Raw genomic sequence first — 7,861 nt, 5'->3', positions numbered from 1 at the left:
TACTACTAATTTGCTACTAGGCAAGTCATTAACTTCTATTTGCCTCAGTTTACTCATTAGAAAATAGGTATAGTAATAGCTCGGGGTGGTTGTGAAGAACTAATGGGTTAAGGTCCTCTCCAGGTCTAAATCTATAATCCTATGATTCTATGATCCTATGAGAGGCAGCTGGTGGCAAAGTGGATCAAGCTCTGGGCCTAGAATCAGGAAGACCTTAGTTCAAATCCAGCTTCAGACATCAGCTGTGTGAATTTAATCTCTGTTGGCCTTAGTTTCCTAAACCATAAAATAGAGACAATAATATCACCTCATTCTCAGGGTTGTTGTGATGATTAAATGAGCTAATACTTGTGAAACCTCTCAGCACAGTGCCTGGCACATGGTATGCACTATAAAAATGCACATGCCCATCCAAGAATTCTCCTATCATCTGCCCATGACACAATTACATGAACTAATAGGTACATGTACTTTTATGAAATGGAGGCCATGGAATGTATCCAAATTATTGATGGTTTGGAGGGCAGGGCATTCTGGAAAATTTAGTCCATGCTCTTTAGACAGGACTTTGTTGTATGGGTCTTGTACGGTTCTTATTATAACATACTGCTCCAGTGTTTTGCCTTTGCTCATACTTTTTTCCTCTGCCCATAATGTCCTTTCCTACAGTCCTAAGTGTCCATTTCCTTCTCGTTCTTTAAGAACCAGTTCACATGTCATCTTCTTCATGAAGCTTCCTTCCATGATCCCACATCCAGAAATGATCTCTCCTCCCCTTGGACCAACATAGCCCTTAGTCTCTGGTCCCTCTTCCTGTTCTTTCATAGTTTATCTTTTCTAATAGTTCTTTGAGGGGCAGCATCAGAAACCCAAACCAGGATAAGGTGGTTAGAGTTTTGCCTTGGGGGAATATCTAGTGAGGGGCAAAAAATTAGCCAGAGGAGGGAAAATTTAATAGATGACAAGATATCAAGTACAACAGTTAGATATCTCTAAGGAAGAAGGTGGAGTACAGCTGTGTTGGGATATGGATAGAGTGACAGGATGTTGAAAATAGGGTTGGAAGTTTACGACTCTAACAGAGAAAGGAGGCGGCATAGGTGTTAGGCAACTGAGAAGAAAAGGATCTCCCTGTGGGGAAATCTGTGGGATAGTCTCTGTCACTCCAATCCTCTAGTCCCTTCCCTACTTCACAATGGGGGTGGAGGATGGGAGAATTGGCCTTTCAGAAGAAGTGAAAAATAGTGAGTGGTTGATGGGCAGGTGACCCTGGGGTGATGATTTGAGGAGTAGGAGTGGGGGGAGTGGTCCATAGGAAGACTAGTTTGTTAAGAGGGTAGCTACACTATGAGGCAAGGAGGGGGTCTTCAGGGCTTCTGGGACAGGGACTAAGCTGCTCTAGGACCAGGGAAAATGCTTCTCCAGGACTCTTGTCAACATGATCCAGCTTGGAAGAGGGATAGTAGAGGTACCACTTTAGGGAAGAGGGGGAAGCAGGCCTTTAGTCATGGGACGTTTACTGTCCCTCTAAATTGTACATTACTTGTATTTCAAATGTCCATGCCTAAAGGAGAGGAGGCAAAGCTAGCTTGGAGCCAGTGTATGTTTGGAATATCTCAGCACTGCCTGCCTAACATCTCCCTCCACCAGATCCTTGCCCCCTGCTCTGCTCTGCTATTTATCCTGACTCATAAGATCAGAGACTGCTGCTCTAGATACATATCCCCATGGGAAGTGAAATTCTAACATACTGCCTATAAGATCACTGACTTGGGAATGAGGCAGCCACATCTCTAGTTCCCACTCTGATACTTACTATATAAAATTTTCAAAGGGTGGTGTGGTTTCTATATGGCAGTCTCTAAGGGCCTTCAATCTCAAACAGTCTCAGTGTAAGAAGTTTGGGACCTGCTGGGCACCATGTCAGCTAAGAGATGAATGAGTCTTCCTCTATAGCTTTGAATATGTTGCTTCCAGCCTTCCTGGGTCCTTACCAAAGTTACCAATTATCTCTGAATTTCCAAATCTAATGACTTTTTTCTTGTTCTTCTTCCTTGTTCTTTCTCAGCCTTTGACACTGTTGACCATCTTCCCTTCCTGTATATTCTCTCTACTTGGGATATTCATGATATTAGCCTTTCCTGCTTCTCCTGCTACCTGTCTGACCATTCTTTAGAGTGATTCCCCTTTCTGTGCACTCACACAGAGATCACTTTAGTTCAGACCCTTGTCTTCTTAACTAGACTATGCAATAGCCTCTTAATTGGCCTCTCTGCCTCAGATTTCTACCCACTTTCACCCATCCTCTATTCAGTGACCAAAATGACTTCCCTAAATTATAGATATGTGTGCATGATTCTCCAGTTTCAACTCCAGAGTGTCCCAGTTACCAGCAGGATCCAATTGAAAGTCCATTGTTTGACATTTATTGCCTTTCACAACCTGGTCACTTGCTATGTTTCCAATCCTTTAACTCACCTCCATACTTTACAATCTAGCAACCCCTGACTTCTTATTGTTCCTTACATACAGCATTGATCTCTCTGGGCCTTTCTAGTAGTCATTTCCTATACTTATATTGCTCTTCCTTCTAACCTCCAACTCTTTGAATCCATGGCTTCTTGAAGACTCAGCTCACCTCCAGTAGGCTTTTTCTGATCCCCAGTCCCAACTCACAGGTACTAGGGCCATCAACTTTGTCTCTATTCACCTTTTATATTCTGATTTACATATGTTGTCTCCCCCATTGGAGAGTAAGTTCTTGGAGAGCAGGCATTGTTTTTTTTTCTTTTTCTTTGAATCTCCAATGCTTAGCATACTGTCTAGCTTATAGTAGGTGCTTAAATGTTGTTGATGAATTGTTTGCTGTATTAATCCAACCTCATTGTAAACTCCATGAGAACAAAAGTTCATTTCTTACTTAAATTTATAATCAAACTAATATCTTCCAAATAGGGGCTGCTAGATGTCACAGTGTAGAGTCTGTTGGACCAAAAATCAGGAAGAATTGAGTTCAAATCTAGCCTCAGACATGAATTAGCTTTGTAAAGCTGGCCAGGTAACTCAATCTGTTCATATCTTTGTAATAATGTGGATAATAAAGGATCTGTTCTCCCCCCTGCCTCAATGTGGTTGTGAGAATCAAGAGATATTTGTAAAGCAACATATTCATACTAGTTACCACTAGCATTCCATGTGATTAATAAATATTTTTTGTTTCATTTTATTTTTTAATGAATAAAAGAACATCAAAGAATTTCCAGTGGAGAATCTAACCAGTGTTTTGTGTGGTTGGGCATGGGCCTTGGAGACATGGTCATTGGTTGAAATGACCAGTAAGAAGCATGGACCAGCATGGTCCATGCTAGTGTCCTTTCAGAATGTTGCTTATCTAGCTGTGGTCAGTGCTCCCTTTATTAAGCATATGTGTGGTAACCAGAGGTGGTGCATGCATGGCCTAGTCATATTCTTCCTTTTTCTATTCCATTCTCAGTATGCTTTATGTGGGGAGCATAGGAATGAGCAGGAATCCAGTGAATGAATAGTAAAGTAAAAAGACATGCCATCTGTAGGGTGAAAGCATAGAGTGACCTAAATTGGAGTAGGAGAGATTGGGGAGATGTTCATACCTTCCTTGCAAATTCCAGGGCCCTACTTGAAATGGAAAGCAGGTAAGCTTGGGTACAACAGGTGCCTTATGTCATGGACTACTTGACTCTTCTCCACTGTTCTTCATGAAGAAAAGTGGGTGTGGGTGCAGTAATACAGTGACTAAATAGTAAACTAGGAGGATAGGCAATATGTAGGCTAGGATAACTTAGGAACAGGTGTGTATGTACGGGGAGGGGAGCATCCTTTATTTAAAAATTCAAGCACCCTACATGAAATAAGAAACAACTCTAGAGTATCATTCACTATACCAGCTACTGTTCACCCTCTTAATCAGCACAACTTCATAGATAATTATGGAGAGATAAACAAATGTAGGACATACACACATAGAGATGCAACAGCCAGGCTCATACCATGAACTTGATGCTAGAGTTGTATTTGGGATATAGAAAGGGGATTACAAGGATTAATAGTGATGACACTCAAAGTGGTTCATGAAGTTCTTTGAATTATTGACAGCACAGTAGGTAAGTTATTCCACTGATCCGGCAGGACCCAGAAAGCCTTTGGAAGAGACCACATCTTGATTTACAATAGCAGGTCACGACCTTTCTTTGCTGAGGATCTGAAGAAAAGGAAGAGAATGAGAATGTCACTGGGAAGGTAAAGGAGGAACCTCTTGAAAACTAACACACCCTTTGCTTGACATACAATTGTGTGTGCGCGCGCGCGTGTGTGTGTGTGGGGGGTGACAATCAAGAGGCTAAGGTTCTTTTTCCAGCCCTGACAGTGCTTAATTGTTTGACCTGGAGCAAAAAGTTTCCTGTCTTTGGGCACCAATTTACTCATGATAAGAATTCAGGAGTTGGACTAAATGGAAGAATTAAAGACTTTACTCATAACAACATTCCAAATTCTCTTAAACAGAAACCCAAAGTCTTATCAACTCATTTAGGTTCAGGTAACATTTCTATGGAAATGACTCCCAAATGGTTTTGTTCAGGTCTAAGCTCTTTCCTGAGCTCTGGTCTTGCATCACAACCTGCCTATATTAAGCTGGATGTCCTATAGACTTGACATGTCAAAAGCAGAACTTACCTTTTCTCCCAAATCCAACTCTCTTCTGATCCTCCCTATTTTGTTCTGAGGGCCTTACCATTTTCCTAGTCACTCAATTCAAATCTGTATCATCCTTTACACTTTGCTCTATCTTTCCTTATGTATCCAGTTAATTCCCAAATTTTGTCATTTCTATCTCCATAATATACCCATGTCTCCTCTCCATTGTCATAACCACTATACCCAGGCCAGGCTCTCATTAGTTGGGCTATTACAATAGCCTTTTAATTGGACTCCCTGGCTCAATTCTTCCCCTACTTCAATTTACCCTCTACTCAGAAGTTGCTGGTTTTTTAACTTCAGATTTGACCATGCTACCCTTTAGATCCCACTTCATAACTCCAGGAATTCCTGATCATGGCACTCCTATGTCTAGGATGGAATATAAACTCTGTCTGGCACTTAAAACCTCTCAATAACGTTCTAGCCCCTTCCTCTATATGACTCTTCAACTTTTTCATGCAGATGTACTCTTCAGTGTGCTAGGCCCCCAAATTTAAGCACAGATGAACTTTACAATATGATTTATCCACATTATTCTGTGATGTTTCATCCATTTTAACTGTACCTTCAGGCCTGACAACAGGAGGGAAAAAGAACTAACAAAGCATATGCCCAAGGTCACTTGGCCTATAAGTATCAGAGAAGAGTGTGAACCTAGGTCTCCTCACTCTAGACCAATGACTTTGCTTACAGTATTGCTATTGTATTACACCATTGCCATTGCCCTTTATGGCCATTGACTGTGATATCTGACTTTTCGTCCTTACAACCATCCCGCATTCTTGATGATTTCAGTCAGAACCCAACTGCCCTAGCCTTGCCTACACCTCCCACCCATAATCACTTGCGTTTCATCTTCTCTTGAATATCCCAACTCTAACTCTAGAGCCTAAGAGTTTCCTTAATGATGTGGGGGTGTTTCTCTTTTCCTTTGGCTTTTGGCATGGCCTAGGAAGAAGCCTTCCATAGACATCAGGCTGACCTTAGTGTAGATCTGGCAAGTTTCACAACACAAAACATAGAGAATGGCCAAGCTGGAAAAAGGACCTTAGAAATAATTCACTCCATCCCCTCATTTGATGGGAAAAAGAAGACAAAGCCCAGAAAGAGGAGAGCAAATGGACAGAGTCGATTAGACACTTGTTGGATCAATTAGGACTAGAACCTAGGTTTTCCTGTCCAGCAGGCTGATGCTTTCCCCATTCTATGCCAGTCTCCTTTTCTTACCTGAGGCCATTGTATCTGAGTTCTCAGCTTCCATGGAAGGGAGTTCAGGAAACTGGTTCTCAGTCATAGCCTCTTCCTGAGTCAGCATCTCTTCTTCATTAAACTGAGCCTGGACTTGGATGGTCAAGAAGACAACAGCTATGAGAATAAAGAAGTTCTTCATGGCCTGAGGGTTCCTGTTGCTTCTCAGTCACTAATGAAATAGTATCAGCCTGCTTGTCTCTAGTGGAGAGAGAAAAACTGATCCCTTATTTATACCAGAGTTCTGGGAGCAAGATCTGAGCCTGTTGCCCATAAAGAAGGAAAAGCCTAAGAGTTCATGGGCGCAGGTGTGTCTGATGTCATGTATTTTCTCCTAAAACTTCTTTGATGTTCTTCTGATCTTGTAGATCCATCCATATATGTGCCAAAGTCTCATTTCCTTATCTTGTTCCTGTTTCCCATCTGCTTGCCTATTTGTCTCCTACATAGTCGGAGCAGATCTGAGGAATCCTTCAGCTTAAACAAAACAAAACAAAACACAACACACAAAATTCCAGGTAACTTCCTTTAGGTTATTTAGAGGCCAAGCCATCCATGGAAGACTTGACATGGCTAGATTGATCCAAACCTAGGTGAATCTCATTTTCATGCAAGTGAAATATTGCTCACACATGTAATGTTTTGTTCATCTCTGGTTGCTACCTTATAGGAAGGACATAGACAAAATTACGGTTGTACAAGGCAGGCCCATCAAGTCCTTGATAATACCCTATATGAGGATTATTTGAAGGAATCATAGTATTTGGGTCAGAAATGTGGAGAATTATTTGGTACATGAAAGCTGACTTTAAGTAGTTGAGGCATTATGTTCAAACCACCACTTTTTCTGCAACCCCAGTTATTGAAGACCTAGGGAGAAAAGTTCTCTTTATCAAAGGGCTTGGGGATGTCAAATGGTTGAGAAACAACTGATTTTATTAGTTTGAAAATTCAATGGACTCTGCATTACCATCCATTTTGCTATTTTAGCCTGAGTACCACTGGCCCTTTCTATATGTTTTGTAGCTATAGGTATTGTTCTCATTAGAATGTGAACTCCTTGAGAGCAGAAACCACATTTGCTTTTCCATTTGTAGCCCCAGCACTTAGCACAATGTGATTAATAAATGCCTTTTCATTAATTCCTGGAAGAAAAATAGCTCTTTATTTCTGGTTTGTCCGAGAGGAAAGAACTAAGAGAATTGTTTCCAAAGCTAACCCCTTTACTTGTGCTCTTGATCACATCTCCTCCTGCCCCTCCTTAAAACCTGTATATTCAATTAGTCCCATTTAGTCTTTCACATTTAATATTTCTCATTTTTTAAAATCATAAAAGAATTTTCATTTTCCAATTACATGTAAAGAGAGTTTTCAACAGTCTTATAAGATTTTGAGTTCCAAATTTTTCTCCTTTCCTTCCCTTCCTTTCCTTCCCCCATCCACAAGAAAGAAAGCAATCTGATACAGATTATATGTGTACAATCACATTAAGCATATTTCTGCATTAGTCATGTTGTAAAAGAAGGATCCAAACAAAAGTGAAAAACCTCAAAAAACAAAAAAGCAAAAAAAGTAGAAACAGGATGGTTCAATCTTCATTTAATCTGTCTTTATTCACTGTCTCTTTTCCTGTAATCTAAAAACACTCCTGTTTTCCCTGTCCAAAAAGGGGAGGTTTTTAAAAGTTTTTACCACCATTTATACCCTTCTGATTCTTCTCTCAGTCTTTCACAATCTGGCTTTCTACCACATCACTGAACTTAAACCATGCTGTACAATATTAACAATAACTGTTTAATGTCTAAATGAAGTGCCCTTTCTGAAGTGCTCATTCTAAATTAGTTGATGTTATTGGGCATTCTCTCCTCTTTACTTTTCT

This window comes from Dromiciops gliroides, chromosome 2 (genome assembly GCF_019393635.1).
Source record: "Dromiciops gliroides isolate mDroGli1 chromosome 2, mDroGli1.pri, whole genome shotgun sequence".
NCBI classification, from domain to species: domain Eukaryota; kingdom Metazoa; phylum Chordata; class Mammalia; order Microbiotheria; family Microbiotheriidae; genus Dromiciops; species Dromiciops gliroides.
The sequence above is the reverse complement of the archived record's forward strand: the minus strand, read 5'-3'. Positions refer to the sequence as shown.